Here is a 23,252-nt window from a genome sequence, read left to right as displayed (position 1 = left end):
TCTTGTAGATGCATATTTTTCACAATGTTAATCAATAAAGGTATTACATAAGAAACAAAAGAGATATGATATGTTAATTTGAAATAGTGGAGGATCTAGCATCTAGTGTTAAATGCTGAAAAAAAAAATAGAAATGAAAAGCCAGGAATCAACAGATATTGAAATAGGAACATCTCATCTGATGTTGAATTTTTCTTCCAGTGAATCAGCATAGAATTTGTAATTATTTTACAGTGTGCCATGCAATACTCTCTGATATATTGTCTTCTAATATATTATCTAGACTTTTTTACTCCATTGAGTTAAGTTGTACTCTTGGTGATGTCATGGACACAAGAACAGATTTTTATTTTTTATTTTTATTTTATTTCTGGTCAAACCTACAGCCTTTTGTTTCTTGGTAGCTTCCCATCTATATACCCAGTTCCAACCCTGATTAGGTTTTCGAGATTACCCTTACTAATTAGAAATTGCCACCTAAGTGCAACATCTAGAGTCTACACAGTCATGTCTGAGCATTCAGAATGGATTCAGAATCTGTCATCTCAATATCTCAATATCTAAGTGTTCTGCTTTACTAAGGATTTTTTTTTTTCACTTCTGACAGATTCTTATCCAAATATGAATGTTCGTAAGGCTAGCGAAGGCCTCCAAGTCGCTTCATCAAGCTTCCAACAGAAGATTCAGAGGTGTGCTTCACTTACTTCTGAATGCTTCACACAAGCCTAATAAGTAGCTTGTAGGACGGGGAGGAATTATAATTAAGCATCACAAAACGCAGTGGAATGCACAGGGATTTAAAAAAAGAAAACCGACTAAGCAATCAAAATGCTAATGGAAATTTTGTTTTTACCAACATTCTAGAATCTCAGATTCCCATTTAAAAACCAGTGTGCAAATATAGTATATGACCATGCCACCATGCTTACTTTGGCCATCGTTTTATTTTATTTTATGTATTTGTTTTTCAAACTTCTATCACCCCCCATCTCCCCCAAGAAAGGCGGACTCTTCTCTGTGTTAGGAAAATATCTGAAGTGAGAAGTCTTCTTTAATTTAGAGCATACAGTTTTGAACCTTCATCTTCCAAAGCTCAGAGTAGACGGGGAAGTTTCCATAACTTGATACATCACTGAGGAGGTGTTTGTTTTCTCAACTTCTGGAGAGAAAAATTAAGACATTGAAGGGGATATGATGGAAGGTGGGATTTTCTCCTTTAAGAGGTATTGCTACTTCATGGGGAGGACTGTACTGAATAGGTTTCATTTTAATGCCGTCTCAGGTTGCTTTGAGATGAATGCTCAATACCCCTCCACATACAGTACATTTGTGTGGGGTTTCACAGGGAGTGAAAGTGGGTCATCACAATTTAATTAGGGCTCTGAAACATAATACATAATAAAATAGTTTCTGAGGCTAAAACAGAGTAGAGTTGGAGGGACGGGGAAAGAAAGATTATGCAAGAATCCAAAGACAAATTACAAGTTGGAAGCAAAGAAAAATATTTCTATGAATAATCTTGTAAGAAAAGAAGAGTCCGGTATGGAAAAAAATCTTGAATAGTTAAGTTTTGTGCAGACGTCACAAAGCAAAGCCCCAGAGAATCCTTATCTATGTTTAATATTCAAATAAATCCTCCTTCTTTACCTAATAATAGCTGTACTGTGGTTTATTTAATTTACTTGTATTTTGAAGTAGCAGAAGAAATTGTTGGAGAACAAGCTGCATAGTTACTACAGCAACCACAATGGGGATAATATGATATAAATGCAATAGCTTGAGTAGAAAGTATAGCATTGCTTAGTATTCAAGGACTCGCTTTCCCTCACCCCATACAAGGTGTATTACAGTTTATTGTGCCATTAATCACTTCTATTCACCCTAAGCACAATATTATTACAAAATAGTGTTAGGAGAGATGTTCTAAAGGCATTTTTGAAACTACGTGATGGGAGGTTGGGCAGAGGGATGGTGAGAAATTCCAGAACGCCACTAAGTTAAAGTCAGCTATATAAGTACCTGATCTGCATAATGCAGACATTTGCAGGACACATAAAGGGAACAGTCTAAACTGAACTGGATTACTGGCAACAAGGAAATATACGTAGCAATGGTTCAGTGAGAGGGATTCCAATTTAAAACAAACAAACAAACTAGCTTTAACATAGCAATGCTGTAGGTTTTTAAACCACATTACGGAATCTCAGCAGACTATGTGGCTGAACATTGCCAGTAAAAGGGGTTCTGTAGAAGCCCAGAGGCATTGCAGGGAAATGGATAGGTGGTTCCTGTCAGGGTCAGTCTCGCTTCGCAATAAGGCATGGACTCACTTAATAGGTATTAAGGATTTCTGGTTTATTGGAATGGTGGCTGACAGAACGAAAAACGGGAATGGGGGTGCGGTGGTGAGGCGCCCTGTTTATACCCTCTTGCGGGGTCCCGTGCTCCTCCACCCTTCATTGTCCCCAATCCCTCTTGATGGGCTCCTTGATGGCTGTGTGGGCGTTTTCCCGGTGTCTCTCCTTGTCCTCTTGGTTCCGGTGTGTCCTCCAGGGCACCAGGTGCGGCTTATCGCTGCTTATCTGAAGCCCTTCTTTTCAGCTGTATATGAGTCTATGGGTGTGGGTGCTCTGAGTGCTTGGTTTAAGCACTGTTTTAATTATCTCCTTCCTCTTTTCCTTAATGATCATGATCCACGTTGTGAGGCTCTTTGTGCCTTGCAACGGGGTCATGACAGTTCCCCCATAATTTAAATTAATTAAAAGATGAGAAGTTTAGATGCGTTTTTCTAGATGGCCCATTACAACCTGTTTCATGCCATCCTACCCAGGAATGAGCAGGTGAGTTATCAGTTATGGATGAAAACTACATATGATTCATATTTCTGATAAAAATGTATAACCAACCTCCCAGTGCAAATATCTTCATAAAGGAAGTAGGGTAAGAAGAGATTAAAGTGGCCAGAAGACAATGAAAGAGATCATCTGGATTAGAAAACTGGAGTACTCAACCATGTTTCAGATGGATTACTACCCCAGATATCACCTTCTAAGTGAAGCTCTGAAATGCTCTAATTCAGTGTTTCTCAATCTTGGCAACTTGAAGATGTGTGGACTTCCACTCCCAGAATTCCCCAGCCAGCATGCTAGCTGGGGAATTCTGGGAGTGGAAGTCCACACATCTTCAAGTTGCCAAAGTTGAGAAACACTGCTCCAGTTGCTGAATTTATTTGATGTGTCAAATAGAATGCCTTCAAATTAATGGGGTGAGTGAATGGGTTTTTCCTCATGCACATACAATCTTGATCCAATGAACAATCTGAGTCAGATCTTGGATGATCAGCAAATGTGTAGTTGCCAATTTTTAAAAAGGAATGAACAAAGAATACCAGATTTATTGAAAGGGAAGAGATTACGTTACAGAAATCTCTCTAAGTGAATACTTTCATTTTAAGAATCCAATCTATCTCTGAATTGCCAGGATGCAGTATTATTAATTCTCTGGTTAACCACCCTTTGATGAACAGGAGAACCACAGATCCATTTTCCAGAGAATGGAAGAATGAGCAGATGCTCTGAACTTGCAATCTATATACTACTAATACTCCCATGTCTGATACTTTGTAACCTTTAACTGGGCGAAACGATACATCATAGGCCAACAATTTCTGAACCAAGATACCGCAAATGAGCTAACTTACAGAATGCATCGAAAATCCTGGACCCATGAGTCCCATGGAATTGAAACTTGGCAAATTATATGAAACATTTGATGACATAAAAATTATCATAAAACATTTTATGACATAATACAAATGTCATAAAACCTTTCTTGTGGCCAACTCCTGATGTTTGACTGGGCTATACAGTTCAATATGAATGACATGAGCTATTTTCAAGATAGAAACATCTCTGAATATCTCCTTGAATTTTTAAGAACTTTTCCAGTGAAGGCAGTATATTTGAAGCACTACCATTGTTGAAGGCATTGAGGCATCTGGGAAGGAAATATCTCTGAAATGATGACCCAATGCGTCATGGGTTATCTAGTGTTTTCTAAATGGTCCCGCTTTTTCTCAAGCACTAAGAAAACCATAACAGTTCTTTCCATGATGAGAATATCTGTATATGCTGAAATTAATCAGAGAATTAGAATCCAAGGATTTCTTCATAAATGGAATATATCTATTTTAAACTTTAGAAAACTACAGGGAAAAAAAAAAGTGAAACTGAAATAGCAGACCTCACATGATTGTAACCAAAACAATGAGTGCTATTTTCTCTCTGCGTAGGGCAAATCAGAGACGGGACCAGAAAGAGGTTCATTTACCCCAGACCAATGTCCAGTATACAGTATATTATTTGAATATTAGGAAGCCTTTTACAATAGAAACTTTCTATCCAGCCTGAAACATAGTATTCCTTTTTTATCAATTAAAAAAAATCTCAAATTATATTAATATTTGAAATGATTGAATTTTCTTTGGGGGGAAAATGTACATCTTTTGCTTGTCTCCCCATTACAACACACTTCAATTCAACTACCTTATTACTGCCTATATTATTAATGAGAGAAACTATGGATTATGAATTCATGGTAGATTATGTTTTAATGTTCCCCAAACAGAATAATAATTGGTAAAAGAGCTTTTAGTATCAAGCTTCAATGCACTGGAATGCACTCAAAAAATGATTTTATAAATCACACAGAGGGCTTAAATGGCATTCTATCATGACACAGCATTTCTTAATTACTGGCACAATTTTGGTCTTTGTGTGCTAATAATTTAAATAGATGGAATTGTACAATCACTATGTCTGGGTTCAGTTTGCAGTCAGGACTTCACCCTTGATGTTTTCAGGGTTCTTAACATCAGAACATGGAGTTGTAAATTGAATTATAATTCTGTTTTCTGAATAAGTGGTGGTTATTAAAATGTATAAAGAGACTCTAGGCTAAATATCATCTGGGCGACTGAATGAATAAACAACAACAAAGGAAGAAACCCAAAACTGCCACAGCTTTTCCTTCTAATGTTGCATTTTGTCCTTTCCCATCAGAAAACTGGGTCTAATTTTCTGAATAAATAGGAGGTATTAATAGTACAATGTAAGATAAATTGGGGTCCTGAGTTTACTCCTACATATTGCAGAAATTGATGGGAGGGATTTTAACTAATTAAACATTTCATTGAGGCAAAGAGAATAAACTGAAAGCAATAACTGATAGGGAATTCCAAAGAATTATTCCTCAGGGGTTTATGTTCAATATTTATAAAGTCATGCATGCCACTGAGAGAATGGACAGGAATACACTGTTTTCTCCCTGTCTCAAAACATGAAGACCAGAGATCATCCAACAAAGCTGGCTGAAAGGAGATCTAGAACAGGAAAAAGCAAGCATTTATTCACCCCACTCACAGTTCATCTCAGGACTTCCTTCCCAGGAGACATGACAAAGATCATGTTGATTTTCAAAAGGGATTGGATAAATTCATAGACAATGAAGTTTCAAAGATTGCTTATTATGGTCATGAGCTGGTCTATGGCTACAATAAATCATTTTCCCTCTCTCTCTACAGTCAGACCAAAATAATAGACAACGTAACTATTAAGAGTCCCTCTTGTGGGGGTAGATGGGTGGTGGCAAAAATTTGAATAAATAATAATAATAATAATAATAATGTCTATTATTAGTCTTGAAATTCTGTGTTACTTCTGGCTTTGAAGCACATCCCAGAGAATGATAGAAAGGGATTTGTCAATACCTCATGCTTATAAGCATCCCAGAAATACCTAGTTGCCCCTGAGAGAATCCAAATGCTAGACTAAAATGGCTATAGATTGATTCAGCAGGGTTATTCCTCATTGCATTCTTATGATACAATGAAAGATGGCAACAAGAATGATGGTGTTGATCTAGGTCATGGCTTCTCAACCAGGGTTCTGTGGCACCCTCGGGTTCTGCAAGAGGTCACTAGGGGTTCCCTGGGAGATCACAGTTTATTTAAAAATTATTTCAAATTTGGGCAACTTCACATTAAAGAAGTAAGTTTCACTCTTTATTTTTATTTTAAGAACACTGTGAATGCATATACACAGGCCTACACATGAAAGAAATATAATGATTCTGTAAATTCTGGCCTATCTTTGAGCCTGAATGTGCAGGGGTTCCCCGAGGCCTGAACAATATTTCAAGGGTTCCTCCAAGGTCAGAAGGTTGAGAAAAGCTGATCTAGATTATTTGAGTTTAGCTACAATTCATCATGCCCATTTATTTAAACAGGATCTGACTGACCTCTTTTCCCTCCAGGCTTAAATTGCAGGTTCCACAGGAATGGAGAAGAGGTATGTAATGCCTGACTTGAGTATGTATCATTAATAACATGTCTAAAGGAAGATGAAACTCAATTTTTTTTTTGTTTCTCTGCATAATGTATAGGATCATTAGATCGTGGACTCCAATCCCTACATCACTGACAAATGGTTCTCCAGCCTCCACTTGGTTACACTCCATGAAGAGGACGCCGCTACCTCTGACTATCTGGCTCCACATCAACCTGCTTGTACCATTAGGAGGTTTTTCAAGCACAATCTGCCTTGCTTTAGCTTAAAAACATTATTCTGTATCTTGTACTCTGAGATGATGAGGGAACCATTCTAGATCTGTTTGATATATCTACTTGATTTTTTTTTCCTTTAAAGATATCAGGATCTCCCAGCTTCCATGTAAAACTTCTTGAGAGAAAAAAAGGTTAGCAATCTTAATTTGGAATTACAAAATTTGGATCAAAATCCAAACACAAAAACTCTTCCGCCTAAATGTACACTTCTACCAGTTTTGCTTTCTCCTATGCTCGGCATCGATGTGATTTTATGAAAAGAGCCAACAGAAGCTTAATTGCAGGATTAGGGTTAGTATAACACCGGGAAATCATCTCTGAGAAAATCTAAAATGCAGGGGAAATTCCCCCACAGTTTTCCAGGGTTAAACACATCTTCAAAAAACTAAACTTTCCTGAATTCAGTAATGACAATCCCCAATAAGTATGCACTAGCCTACAGCCAAATTTCTCTTTCCTTTCTCTCATGTCGCTTCCTTCTAATCCTTACGCCTATCATCACTTCCAGAAGGCATTTTAAAGCATTTAAAAACCCTCTGAGGCTTTCCCATTTACAGTTTCTAGCTTTATTCTGTTCTATTTTTATTTTTTTTTACAAAAGGAACAAGCAAGGAAAGGTAGAAAACACCCAGACCAATTATGACAATCAAGTAAGCATTTCCCACTGCTAGGCATGAATTTATTTTGGCATAATTAGCACAAAGCAAAGCACTTTTATATATGCACACATATCCTATTTGTGCTTCACTGGAGATGAACCCAAAATGCAATTCAGAAGGTGTTTTTGTAGCAATGGCAAAATAGATAGATTAAAAAATCTGTCATGTAGCAATATTGCAAAATACAAGGCTTTCCTCTCGTTTAATCTCCCACCCACCTCTAATATGTCCCCTGGAAGAGGACTCATTAAAAGCAGCTGAAACAGTGTCTGCTCTTAATACAATCTAATCTAATTATCTCATTTCATCTATAGTCACCGGGCTCTGCTGTGCCTTAATTGCAATCTGGGGTCAGTTATGTGTTTTCTCACCAACTCCTGTTCATTTTTTCTGTGGTCTTTCATTCTCTTTTGCTAACTTACTTCTGGTTACACAGCACTGGCTTCCTCCTTGGCCCTGCCTTTCTGACAGCACCAGCAATCAATATTCTATGAATGTGAATATAGAATACAAGGTAGGCAAAGATGCAATCTAGTAACTTTAACTGCTTTGATGGCACAGACCCCTTCCAGGAGCAGATGGGGACCCAGAGTGAAAGTGATGCTAAAGGCATTTTTGCATTTGATATTCAGGATCCCCCCTCTCATCTTCAAACAGCAAAATTTGTGGCAGCAAAACTAGACGGGAACTGAGGCTGCTTCAGCATTAATATTAACTAAACAGCATACCAATAGATCTAAACTATGGTGCATAAACTAAAATATATGTGTTATGTATAGCTAAACATATATCATTTTGTCTCTTGACACTTTAGAAGACAATTTCCATCCTGTTACCTGAAGCTGAGATTCATGGCCAGGTTGGGATCTGAATGTCAGTCTCATTTCTAGTCTAATAGTGATGGTATTTCACACAATAGTACTAAAAGTGAGTAGAATCATGGTTTCATTTGGTTCTGTATTCCTTAGGAGACAATATACACTATCCTGAGCTTTCATGGGGCATCATACCTATAAATCCCTAGATTACCCAGGGATCAGCAATATCCTGATACATTCATTCAGATGTATGAAATAGGGGATTTAGGATGAGGCACAATTATACTGTTGCCTCCAGCTTCTCTCATTCTTAAGGTCCCCCATAAGGTACAGAAAATTCACAAAGCACCAGAAAACAGTTCGAGAAAACTTTGTTTTTCAAGGTGGTACATATGTATACACACACACACACACACACACACATCATTAATGTGAGCCTGACACACTCTCTACTTCAAGCAACAATATACCTTGACCTCATGAAAACAACAATTTGTAGGCACCTATAAAACACCTTTTTAAAAGATTCTCTATTCCAGGGACTCACAAAAGCCGAGAGCACTGAATTAGCAGCAGGCAGCTATATTTTATAGTGTGTATGCTTGCACGCGTATGATTTACATACCAAGATTTGGGTCAAGATTGATTTTATTCCCTTGTAGTATTTTACAGTGGCTAGACTGCTATAAATTTCATTTTAGCTGGCTCTGGATTTAAATATTCACACCAAGAAAGAAGGGCACAAAAGCATAGGGCATGCCATAAATTTCGGTTATTTGTGCTTATTTTCATTTTATTGTTACATTTGGTAACGAGATGCTGCATCTTTAACTTAGAGAATTACTAGTCTCCCAAAGACATAGAAGGCTTTGCCAGGATTAACGGGGAGGATGCTCTAAGTGCCAATCAGCTCCTGTTTGCATCCTGGCTGTTCGAGCAGCCATATTGCATCAAACTTTATTTTTCCCTTCTTAGGTCAAGATGAAATCTGAAAGAACTAATATCTGATGCCTGTAAGGGAAGTCAGTATTACTATCTCCTGCGTTGCTAATTGAAGGGTAGGGAGAGAGTCTGGGCTCAGAAAGCTGTTGAATTACTTAATACTGTCTAGTGAGTTCATGGTGGGAACAAGATCTAAATCAGACTCGCTCGTTTGCAGAACTGCATTTTAGCCATGTTGTGATCTGCTTGAAGCAAGAAAACCAGTGGGAAATACACCAGTGAGAAATGCTGCCATTTTCAATAGGGTCACACAATGAAAAAGGACAGCCCTTTACAACTACATCAGAAAAGACAAATGGGACCTTTCATTAGGAATAAACTCTCTTTTTTTACAAGCATGCACTGCAGCCAGGGCCATTGTGAAAACAACAATCCCAGAGGCTGTTGCTTTGCATGGCAAGAAGGCACTTCTATTTTTTTTTACTAAAGAAATCCAATTAAAATCAGGCAAGGCAGTGAGTACAATCCACACTAAAATTTCCTCAAATATAGTGCATTGCTATCTATGCATCTAGAACTCCAGCTTAGACAATTTTCATTTATTGAACAAATCAGGGTTTATAACAGGAAGACAACATTTCTTGAAGGCCATACCAGACTTCATGGGGTGTATTGAAAGCTGCACTCCAAAACTGGCATAGTCCAAGACCTATCTGGGGAGAAGATGGTGAGAGAATTAAGAGTCACAACAGTGGCCTCAACCCTTTGTGAAGCTTAAGACACTAATTTTGCTCCTTAAAAACCTCTTGATTCTGCCCAGAAATCCAAGGACACATAGACTTTATTGGGTTCAACTTGCCTTTTGAAAAATTGAAGTAGCCTTTGGAATAACCAATTAAGGTCTTGGTCAATCAGATTTGTGTGTCTTATTCTGTTGATTGTTGACTGGAAGCTACTAACCTGTTTTCTACAGAGCTATGAATTGTCAGCAATGAATATGGTCAGAGAGATGGTATTGTAGCCTTCAGCTCAGGAATTCAGAGGGACGTAGGCACAGACTTCTAATCTGTCTCACCAAATTTATGAGCAGAAAAATGGGGAGGATGTTTTCTTCAAGTGTGTCCAGGAGAAGGAGAAACATTTAGATCTTCTCAGTGTGTTGCTGACAAATATATGCATCACTTTAAACTCCCAGAGAAATAGAGGGATATAAACCTAATGAATCAATCTTTTAAAAAAATAGCAAAATAAGAGTATGGGTTGGGCCTCTTTTCCCACAGTTGGCAAAATGGCTTAGTCTGATGCATTAATCAAGCAGTTATGTTGGACCATCTCACAAAATGATGGAATTCACATAAGATGCTGTTCTGCCAGTGTCCAAGCAGTGACCAGGTGCTCAGACAATTGGTTCTTTTAGATCCAGCGACAATAAGCACACCAGTGGATAAAGCGATTTTAAGCTTTATCATAAACTTAAGCAAACAGAGTTAAACAGAAACACAGTTTAACCAGAAACACAGTTTAGGCAGATTAAACAGAAGCATAAAAAGCAAAGCATGGAGAAAGAAAAATCATTACATACCAAGCAAGTTGAAACTCTATCTCCATAGGCTGTCAGGAGCTCCTTAATAAGGACAGTGGAGATCCCCCAGGATGGCTCAATTTTCACAGCACCCAATGCTCAGGTCTGTGCGGAAGCTCCCAAACTCAAAAGACAATCCTAAGGTTTTTATCAAAGTCTGGCCCTTAAAGCCTCATGACCCTGTTTCCATGGTTGCATGATCTGACCTTGATGGGATAGTTCCCAGGGTCTGGAGCACCTGTTTCCAAGAGCCTGGGAAACTAGTGCTTAACAAAAACAATATTGGGGTTTTCTCTTATCTCCCCCTCCCCCATTCCAAACAGAAATATAAAACAAGCCAGCTAAACATTAATATAACTCAAAGTAAACTCTAAGCTTCTTCGTGTGAGGGAGAAAATCAAAATATGTCACTTAAACTCCTCAAAATAACAATGGTCTTCCGCATTGCCACTGCAGATACTAAGTCAGAATGTGATTTGCTTAATTTTGCTTCAGCGTGTCATGTGACATAGCACTTGCAGTTTGCAAAGCATCAGTTATGGTTTTCTTTAAGACATGAAACTGTCAGCTTAACACAGGACTAGTACCTGTGCACATGACCCTACAGCTCCTCCCTTGTTGCTGCTGAGCCTTATCGTATCTCACCACAGACTTCCTTCCATAGTACTCCTGCACACTAAACATGCTCATCTTCTTACCTCCTATACCATATACTTCCTGGCATCTCAGTTTACATAGGCTATGATGATCCCTTACTTGAGTTTCGAAGTAGTGATATGCAAAAAAAAAGTCCCTTTTTATGGCAGGCCAAGATACCAGGTTTTAAGTCAGATGTACTATTTAAAAAACTTTTTTAAACTCTTCCCATGGACCTTTTTGAGACTACAGTTATGCATAGCCAGAGAGGCTCCAGAATGATGGAAAGAAGGTAACAGCAATCACCACCAGTAATTGCATCCTCTGCTACTTTCAATAAGAAAGCTAAAAAAAAATCTCAAAAGATATTCCAAAGAAATTTTCAAACAATCTTAATTCTTTTATGTTTGGGCGGGCTGGCTGGCTGGCTGGCTGGGTGTGTGGGAGAAACTGCAAAGGTCTTAGTTAATGTATTAGCCCTGATATAACCAGTGCATCTTGAGCAAAAGGCTATCAAGATGCTGAATTTCATACTTGAAATTACTTGAGTTGATTGACTAATCAGTCTCCACTATTTTTTTGCTGATTCATTGTATTCATTGATACAAGGCACAATACAGCACTTCGGTGCTTTTATTATTTCTTTGTTAGATTTGTATCAATAGACTTAACTCCTACCTATGGGCCTCTCAGAAAACATACCCCAAATCTCTGTTCACATGCCAATTAACTGCCACCCATACAACTCCTGCATCCATAATGGAAGGATATATATATATAAAACCCTTGCCAACCAAGAGATCTTGTTTTCCCATGAATGAACAGATTCTTAGTGTGGTGCTTGGTGGCCTTGGAGCTGAACAGTTATTGCACATTTACATAATTTCTATTCCATGTAATGAAAACAAAACAAAACACTGCAAATAAACCAGAGAGAGAATTCGAGGCTGCACTGAATCCTAGACAGAAACAACAAAGAGTAGAAGTGCCTGCAAATTCAAGTCCAGAAGAGAACTAACTTCTTCACCTGCCTTAAAAAAGATTAAAACACCAGTGCCATAATGTTGATCATGGTAAGGTTCTTCTCCTGAAATAGCTGCCACCACCCCTTGGAATTACCATGCACTAACCTTGTAAACATTTTGTTTCTTTGCTTGTTTTCAAAAACACCCCAGAATAACATGACAGAATTTATGGGGAGTAAAAAGGACCACAAGCTCAGAGCTGTAGAAGAGAATCCATTGCTCTTGAACTTGTCCTGACTCCAAGATTCCATAACCTGGCAGGCCAGAAACATTGCTGAGATGAAGCCAAGCAAGCAGAATGGGACATGCAGTCTTAAGTGTTGAAATGCACTGAACATAACTTCAGCGGTTTTTCAGAGCCCAGCAGTGGAGAGCAGAGAGAATGGTGGTTCTGTAGATCACTTCAATAAAGCCAATGGTTGCTTGGCAACCCTATGGAGAAAAGCTGCTAGGATGACCAGAGGCAAATTAATAGTTCTGCAGAAGTTGTCTAGAAGAGGGAATTCAGTGTGTGCATAGCACCAGTTAGGCCCTGGGCACTGAAGAGAACACAGCATTGCCACTGTCCTTCTGGAAGGTCTTCTTCTATTCAATAGAAAAGCGAAGGATTAGTCAGAGGTCATGAATGGACAAATAGCTGGCAGTAAAGAATTGGATGCAAGAGCAGACAAGGTGAGGCTAAAAGAAGGATGCCAAAGAAGTCAGTTTTAAGCAAGACCTTAGAGTAGTGTTTCTGAACCTCAGCAACTTTAGGATGTGTGGACTTCAACTCCCAGAATCCCCCAGCCAGCATGCTGGCTACCACACATCTGAAAGTTGCTGAGGTTGAGAAACACTGCCTTAGTGGACAGCAAACTTGGTGGAATTATTATAGCAAGGCAGCTTGCAAAAGACAGAAACATTTCTACAGAGAAGCTAAATGAAAGAATTATCTTTGAACAAGATCTCAGATTCCCCAAGGGATCTGGAGCCCTACATTTGTTGCTTCTTCCAGGAGGGAGAGAGAGAAAGACACTCAGCACACGAGGGCAATAAAGCTGCAGAGAAGAACAGAATGGCACTCCGATGCTTAATCACCATAATGTCTATCTGTTAAAAGGATACACATGCAAAACTCCCTTCATCATGTAAACCCAAGACTCCCCCTCCCATTTTTTTTTTTTAATAATGTGGGCAAGTTGCACAACTGGAACACTATTTAATTTAGTGTTTAATCAGTAGACTTATTGTGGCATTGGCTGATTAGGGCCAGCTTGAGTGTTGCTTGCTCAATTTTTCCTCATAATTGCAGGATATACTTTACGGTGACAGGGGCCCCGAACAGTGGAATTCCAATATGCTATACATCAGGTTCTCCATTACTGGATTAGTTAGATGTGGCATCATTACAGTTTGCTTTCCTGCCTATCATTGATCGTGCCATTCTTTCTATTTCACAATTAATGCAAGTCAGCTGGATTGATCAATCTTCTGATGGGTTTGGGCCATGGTCAATACATCCTTATGACACTGTTTTACTGATCTGTATGTTTTATAGCTCAGCGGAAAGGTCTGTCACTTTACCTATAAATTCATTTTTTGTTTTCAGTATTTCTATGCCAAACATTTTCAGAATTCAGCATTCAGTTCTCAAGAGGCACTTTTGAACAAATTGCCAGAAATCTCCAAATCTTTTTCAAAACTTGACATTGCTCTGATGATGTTGGCAGCGTTCTGTTTAGATCCCTTTCTTCTCTTGTTCACCAGTCCCCGGCACCAAATACTTTTCATTTTTTGGATGAGCCATAAGATTTTGCTTAGCAGCATTCATGAGGTTGCATTGGCTTAGAACAGAATTTGTGCTATGCCATGGTTTATTTTACACATTGATAGTTGAATGAACCACCATGGCTGGGATCATGTGACACGTTCAGCCAAGCCAAACAGATGACATGCCATTTTAATGCAATGTTAGAGTCACTACATGAGATTTATCACATAGAAATATGATAAATGAATTAATTAATAAACCTGAAGTCCGATATGGTATCCTGATATTTTCCACAAATTCTCCTAGTACAATTAGGATTTGCAAAGCCGCATGGCCAAATGAAACCAAGGACATCCTAGGCAGCAAAACAGAATGAAAGTAATACCCAAAGGTTCACAATAAATGTGGCAAAAATAAAATAAAATTAGCAAAAAACTAGTTTTTCAACAGTTTCAAAACTGAAACTCCCTTCTTTATTTTTCTTCATACTTCTTATATTCTTATGTAATGTGTCAGCACTGCAGCCTTTGTCTGCTTTTTTTGTCCTATGCATAAACCAGCTGGAAATGAAACCATCTTCCCAGATTTCAACCCCTTCCTCCCCTTTGTCCACATTAATGGTCAGGTAACCCAACCCCAATGGATGGATCCCCTTATTTCTTTCCCCTCCAAGGAAAGCAAGTACCAATTGTGTTTCCTTTTGGGGGCCAGGTCTTTTAGGGGGGGGGCTACAGTTATTCCTGCCACTTCAGCTATTAGGGGAAATTTGGAAGAATTCTTGTCACCACCATCCAGCAAAAAAAGAAAAAGGAACAGCCAGCATTTCACATTTCTCTGCTAAACCTGTTAAAAAGATACACACAGAGAGAGAGAGAGATTTATAGTTCTTCAATCACTTAGGCCGGAGGGGGGATTTGGGCAGAATTCTGGTTCTCCTCTCCCAGTTAAAAGAAGCAGCAAGCAAAAACACAGCCAGCATTTTACCATTTCTCTGCTGAACTCCTTAAAAAAGAAAAGGTGTTTCACTGTTCCACTGCTGAGCCTGGAAAACCAAAAGCAAAAAGAAAGAAGTCCATCTTCTCACAACAGCTATCCCAACATCCCTGAAAGAAATGGCCATCAAACCATCCACAGAGAGTGGGGACTGGGGCTCACACCCCAGAGCAAACACAGCAGGTGATTAGAATGCAACATTTGTGTATGATGGAGTGAAGCACAGCAGGCAGACCAACCTACCCAGCTTCAACCACCTAAGGAGGAAATACAGTACTTTGGATGCAGTATGAGAAAACTCAGGTGGAAGCCACCTTCTTATTTAGGCTACTGGTGGCTTCCCTCCTGAAACCACAGGTTGCCTGTCCTCAAGCGGGGGCAGGTGGGAATTGTGGATCAGTCCATAGAATCCTAACAAAACCTCATTTAAGAATTGCCCATGCAACGGTGAGTAGAATCAGATTTAATGAAATACAACAAAGAATGGAATATTCCAAAGCTATCCTTGAGAAGTACCACTTTGGCTCTGTACAAAATGGTATAGAAGTTATTACTATTCACACTGCTGAGGCCTCTAGGCTAACCTGCCCTGATTTCTAATTCTGTGCATCATCATCATCATCATCAACAACAGAAGATCTAGTAGCAGCCTCAGCAACATGGACACGTCTTCTCCACATCCTGGTTCTCAGACAAACCACGCAGCAGAAGCCAACCCCTTTGCTCTCTTGTCTTGGTATTTGCTCTATTCATCTCCTTCAGAAGGAGGAACTGTATCTTCTGTTTAGATACAGAGGACCTCAAGCTTAATCTCTGGCATTCTCATTTGGAAAAGTATCTGATGACAAGGCAGATATTTCTTTCTAGAGATGACACAAAGCTGCTGCCAGCCAGAGGAAACCATTTGTGGACAAATGGTCTGTTTTAGAGAAATCCAACTTTCTCACCTAGTCCTCATCAATTCATTTGGTGCACCAAGTGACTAAGAAACAGCCTCTGGTTTTAAAAAGTGGCAACAACAGAACCTCCACAAAGGAAAGAGGGAAGATCATTTTTTCCCCATGGCCGTATCTGGCAAAGCTCAGACGTCAAAAACAGTGAAGTCTATAATTTTGCATCCATTTCATCTTCATTTGAAAATTAAGAATTCATACATTCCTATTGTTGATAGCTCAAGTACCAGATAGAAACATTGACACTGGGTATGTACAATTTGAAAACTGGGTTCACATATCACACTAAGTCAAAAGTGGGCAATTCTTTGGTGGCTGAAGGTTTCTCAGTTTTTTTTTTTCCACTTTATTCTTTTAATTTGCATTGGGTCTATTTTCTGGCTTGCACCTGTCACCAACCTCAGAAGGTGTCAGGCCCCAGATAGCTGGCAACTAAAGAACAAGAACATATAGGTTTCAGAAAGGCATCTTTGATACTAGATGGCATAAAAATATATCTTGAAAAATATAGACGTTCCCAGAAGGACTTATAGCAAGTCAATTAAGTCAGAATCTCTTTGAAATGTTTCCTTCCCAAGGACCCCAACTCTGAGCTAGGCTGCCTCTTCACACATTTGCTAAACTGTTCCTCCTCTGCCTGGTTCCCATACTCTAAATGGAAGGAAATTGTGCTAGCATTTTTCAGTAGTCATGGACAGCCAGGTCCCTGGGCTTAGCCATAATATGGCTAGCTAGTAAAGATCAGCTCAGTGGATAAACTCAGCCATGTTGATTTATAAACCATGAATAATGGATCAGGCCAGTATGTGAATCTATACCACAACAGCCTGGTCCAAAAGAAAATATATATTATGGCTTAAGGCAAAATGTAAGCCTAGCATAAGACTGGATTCACAAACTGTGGTAAGCTACAATGGGGTCTGTCCGTGTTTGCTTTCCCACAACATGTGAACCATTGTGCTTTTTAACCCCTTGTTTATAGCTTAGCACTGTATGTGAATCAGGGCTGTGGCTTGTTCAACAAACACTGTTTAAAATAAACCACGGATCAGTGTGATATTACATTGCTTTCCTGACTGTGCTCTGATTTCTACTACGTTCCAGGCCATTTTTCTCAAAGAAAGAATATTACTGTGTCTTCTCCTGTAAGAAATTTGGAACTCAGAGGGGAATTAGGGTTTCAAAAGAGCTGTAAGGAGAGTCACCTGGAGTTTGTTACGTTTGCCTGCAAGGTCTGCAATGTTTTATAAGTGATAGACATAAACTTCCTCGGTATGATGTTCAAGCCAATCACAGGACCAGGCCCTAAATAAATAAAACTCCTGTGAGAAAATATGTTCATGTCAGTGAAGGAAATGTGAAACGGCTTCATCCTACCTGTATGCCTGAAAGACAGGTCCAGCAGCCCAGATGGACCTGCAGCCATAGTATGAAAAACTGACCTCTTGGCTTCTGATGCTGGGCCATGTAATGGAATTTTAAACTCGGCCACAACTGGGACCCATGGATGACCTATCACACAATGAGAGAATGCCATGCTATTTGAAGGAGAAAGATTTCCAAGAAAGTGAGGTTAGAGTGTTTGTGTTCCTTTCACTAAAATACCCTACCACCCCCACCACACACAGCTGGACAAATCAAGCACCAGAAGGCAATCCTGTCTGGTTTAGAACCCACTACATTGTATGATTAGCCCAATTGTTATTTCAGCCGTGTTATGAAACAGTTGAGAAGTTCTACTTCCTGTTCCACTAGAATGGGGAAAGGCCAGTTTCAAGGGTCATAGCTTGACCCCAAAATTCATAGACTGATTTTGATGGAAAGCAGATCTTGACTTTAGATATTCAAAAGTTCAACTATTCAACCTTTGGAAGTGCCTCTACGTACCCCAAGGTAGCTCTTGAATATAAAATCCGGTTATAGGACAGGTAAGATGCCAAAAAGTGTCTGCATAATGGAATCTGATGAGCCCTGTCCTTCAGGACCAAAACAGTTGAGTTTCAGGACATTCTGCAAGCTTGGAATGATTTATGATCTAAAGCTTTTTTCCCCACTTATTTCCACAAAGAGAGGATCTGAGTTGAAAAAATCCAAATGACCAATGGAGAGCGGCAAAGTGGTAAATTGCATGTTTGCAGCCCACATCTGGTAACCCTAGCAAAAAGAAAAACCATGTAGCAATGGTTATGACTCCTAAATAAAATCTTGTACACTATTGTGCTACCTGATTCAAAGAGAAGCTAAAGGGGGTAACTTTACCAGAAAGAGAAGAACTTCACATGCTTCAAATCCAGTTAATTGAACTAAATTTCCTCCCTTCCTCGGGTGATAAACTTGTGAACTGCAAGAACTTTTGACAAGAACTTTTGACAAAAGTGACATGGAGGCTGGGTCTGTACTGCCCACAAAGTAATCTGGTTGGTTTAGTTTTAAGTTAATGGGTTGTGAGAACCGAACCAATGGTGGTCTATTTAATAAGCCATGATTAAATCATTGTTTAGTGCAATGTGCAAAATCAACCATGAAATCATGCCCAATCCCTATAGATTGTTGGATTTGCTGGCATATTTGAAGACCTCCATGCACATTCAAGAGAATTTCCCACGGTTACAATGGAGGCAGAGTGTACATATGGGATATATTTCATACACAGACACCGTAGCTTTTCCTAGTAATTGCACACGCACATTCTGCATCCACAAGCTCTCAGTTTAACCTCATTCCTCAGGCTTAATACACTGGTACAGTGTAATGCTTGGAGCTTGGAACCAGAGGTTTCTAAAAGGCTGGCTAAAACGCAAAGTGGAAAATACTATTTTTTTTAATAAAACAGACTCTAACGAAGGAATAATCATTAGAAGTTATGTGTCACTGAGAAGAAATGAAAGTGGTGGTAATAGCTAAAAAGTTGCCAATTCCATTAGAGTAATATTTAAAAAGCTCCTCAGGAGATTTAAGTACAAGGCAGTTATACAGTCAGAAACTTTTTAAAAAATAATGGTTATTATTATTACTACAAGTCCTTGCATATCCAAATAGAGGAACTATTTAAAGACAATTGCAAACCAGAGGGTGATGTATATACATGCAATTAACTCAGTAAAACAGAATCTGCTGGGGGAAAAAAGGAGGTTCTTATGATGATAGAAGGCTGGCTGTTGTTGAAAACCAGAGAAACCACAAAATAGTTGAGTTCACACACTATGCAAAGTCATAATGTGGTTTGATGTTGTTGTATCATGCAAATGCAACCATTTGCCTGGCTCAGTGTACAATGTGAACATGCCCAGCTGCTGGGGGTGCCTCTCCCTAGGTTAAATTCCCCCACTTGGGCCCGTGCAACTGCCACCATCCATCCCGCAGCCAAAGAACGTATTTCCTGGAATGGTGGAAACTACAGTCAGTGCGTCAGCCTGTTAGCATGGAAGCACATTGTGCTCATCAGGCATATTTTGGGTCTTAGGATTGTTTGTGAAAGTAACCTACCCTTGGCTTATTCAATAAACTAAAGTTAAATAAATCAAGCCTTAGTACAATGTGTGAATCCATGAAATCTATGGAAAACAGAAAAGCAGCAGCTGGCTCTTCTGACCAGAGCTGTGAAAGAATGTGGCACTAATTATAACACCATTCAGACTTATAGCAAACTTTGCAAAACATGTGGAAGCATGGGTGAAAGAAGGCTGGCTGGGTTCTCCGTGTTCTCTGAGCTTGGTGCTTTTCCTGCAGACATTTTGTTACCAGACTAGGTAACATTGTCAGCACATCTGATGATGCTTTTCATCTGCACTGATGATGTTCACAAACACAGTTAATTAATTAATTAAACCTGGTAACAAAACATTGCAGGAAAAGCACCAAGCTCAGGGAACACTGAGAACCCATCAGTCTGACACTCATCTCTATATATTTTGTATTATTAGAAGGAATTCTTTATGGGTGGCAAAATTCTGGTCATCCACATCCACTAGATGTCAGCAAAGAGCTATGGAAAAAATTTTAAGGAGTTTGCTGCCATCTATAGGCCACCTGTGTTTTGGCAGCCCAGATATAGTATGTCTAAGCTTTAGACTTTTCCTATCCAGAGTCTGTATTTACACAACATGCTAGGTAAAAAAAAAAAAAGTCTGATTAATGAACAGAGGTTTCTATAAATCCAAACTGGTGGTTGCTTGGATAAACCTAAAACTTCTTTTAAGTTGGATATAATAGGAGCTATGTACAATAGGTAGCACTGATTGGCTGTTAACTGATCTTTGGGGTTTAGGTTTGAATGACCACTGCAAAAAAATGTTGTAAAGTCAGATGAAGTCATGTGATGCCTGGCTTAATGATGAATTTTCCAGCCCCTATTGTGGTTGTAAGTCGAGGACTACCTGTATTTCACTTGAAATCAATGAATTAGATATAACATTCCTTAGGTTAAAGTAAGTCTAGATTAGACCCACTGCATTGTTCTTCAGCCTGGTTAATATATACGGAAGATCAGTCTTCAGATGATTACTTCACTTTTTTATTTATGTCTAAAAGGTCCACAAAGTTAAAATTTCTCAGTCTATCTTTAGACCCCTAAATATAGGTGGCCCAATTTTTCTGAAGTGCTGAGCAACCAAGAATGTGAAGAGACAATTAAAGCAATGTGAGCTCACTATTTCTTCTTTTTAAAAAGGGAGGGGGTAGAAAATCCAGGTCGTATATTTTATTTATGTCAGTATTCTGAATTCCACCCTTATTTTCCCACCTAGTTAAAGCAATTGAGCTATAGCAGATTCAAAAATGATAAAATAAGACTTGGAAATGTAACAAGTAGAAACGAACCTCTTTTTTTTTTTTCCTTTAAAAAGAAAACAAAGACCTTCAATTTCAAAAATTAATATTCTAGTACATCTTCCATGCCAGGATGCTGAAAGCTTCCAATTAGGAAGATCTGCTGACAAAGCATTTAAAACATACAGGACATTTCAGGCGAGAGTTATAGAATCAGACCCAATATATATAGATACAATGGGAAGAGAGAGAATTTATTTATTGAATTTTATAGCAATGTATAACAAGAGACATCCATCGGGGAGCCAAAAAAGGCAAGACAGGGTCACACCCATGGAACTGATTCATGACCCTTTTAATGTGCTCTGCATTCACAACATATGCACTCATGGCTCCCATCTTGATCTTTTTGACCTCTGCTCACTGATGCCCTGATTTCTGACCATTGCAACTGCAAGGTTTTCAGTGGTTTACAGCTGTTACGAGCAACACAACTACTTAACATAAAACATAATAAAAACAATAAACCGGGTGTCCTATCAGTCACCCCACACCCTTCAGAACGTACCATTTTCGGCAATGACATAATTGAACTCTACCAGTTTCTCCTATCCCGAAGGAAAGTTGTAAAACTAAACATGAACACACAGACACACACCTGAGTTCAAGAGTACAACAATAAAAAACTTTTAAGCACATTTTGACTGAAAAATTCCTCAGTGACATATGCTGCCTTCTATGAATCTAACAATTGCATTCATCTCTTAACCCAACACAAAACAAACCCAAAGCTCATGGGGCACAGTTTCTCCCAACAATTAAGTATAAAGCCTGCAAGGAATAAACAATATAAACACAGTAAACACACCCACACAGAGATATCCAAATAGTCCAATTCAGTTCTAGGATATACAAACAAATATATGCCACATGGAGCTTACCTTTACGTCTCTTTGAATGACCAAACCAACATTCAATTCTGCAGATGAGGATAGCGGTTTCTATCTCACTGCAAAAATGAACCTGCCATTTAGATCAATTCCCCTTTGTTACAGTTTGCCAGTGAGCTAATTCAAAAACCTGCTAATACCTAATTATTTAAGAACTGCTTTATATGTCTGTATTTTTTTTTAAAAAAGGGAATCCTGGAGAGACTTTTTCTAAATGGAAGTATCTTCTAACGAGAACATCTAATCAAGTTTTCCTTCTGCTGCAAACCAAGCATTATGTTATATCTTAAAGGGCACACTCCTGTAAGAACATGCAAACATCCAAATGGTATGATTCCCATTCTAACTACCAAGATTACAATTTCCACAGGAGTAACCAGCATGCAGCAAAACCACAGAGAGCAGGAGACCTACAAGGAGAAGCAGGTTGGGAAACACATTGAATGCAGTTGTCAATTTGCATAGAAAAGATAATTCATCCAGCATTCATAGGTATTTATCATTTGCACAAATGATTAGCCTTTGAAACATGCATCAGGTGTGGGTCTGTGTGTAGACTGTGAGTGAGCGAGTGCATGCATATATATATATATATGCCATGGGGTTTAGTTCAGATTATTTTGGAGTATTTAATACCCCACCTCATCAGTGGATATCTGTCAAAACACACTGTGGCAAGTAGCATAAGACTGCATATACACAGGGGAGCTTGTTGACCCTAGATATGTGCATTTTGCACAGGGGATAAAGCTAAAAATCTATGGGGCCCTTTGCCAGTGAAATGGTATCATTAATGCATTTTTAAGAGATTTACAGCACTACGGCATTTCAGTTACATTGATACAATTACATACAATTAAAAAAAAAAATGTTGTTCACTTATTAAATCAGAACAGGTTATTTGCCAGATGAGCAATATACAAATTTGCTTTAGCTATAGCCCTGAGAACTGCAAAGAGAAGCAAGTTCCAGTATAATTAAATTATACACTACAGAAAAGGTTTATATTTAGCATTAACCAAAACCTGTCTTCCCTTCCATTTCACGAAACTGAGAAATAACAAAACAAAGAGAGCCTAAAGATTAAATAATAATTATGACATGTTTTCCTAAATTGCGCTTGTGTCTTTTAAAATAATGTTTTCAACTGTATTTGCATACAGATCAAGAGTGACAGAAAATTGGAATGCAATCAAGATTGCTGCAAATGAAAGATTCAGAATGAAATTGAACTTAAATGTTATTGCTGGAAGAGATGCATCTCCTGTAAACAAGCACTTTTTTTCCCCCAAGCAGCACATTGGATCTTCACTTCTCCCCTCTTCTAGACATAAAGTAATCTCAGAGTTTGGAATAAACTTCCAAGTTTGCAAATCAGTTTACAAATATAATTCATATATTATATTTTTGTGTAATAAACTAAAACATGCATGTCAACATGTGAAGTGTGAATTGCGTTGGCATATATAACTTCTCCTTCAAAAAAACCCCGAAAGCTATCCTTTCATTTTCTTTTCACTTTAATTGTGACTCTTGATTGTCTAAACAACACAAG

Source organism: Candoia aspera, chromosome 14, assembly GCF_035149785.1.
Source record: "Candoia aspera isolate rCanAsp1 chromosome 14, rCanAsp1.hap2, whole genome shotgun sequence".
In the NCBI taxonomy this organism is placed as follows: Eukaryota; Metazoa; Chordata; class Lepidosauria; order Squamata; family Boidae; genus Candoia; species Candoia aspera.
This window is presented reverse-complemented; position numbering follows the sequence as displayed.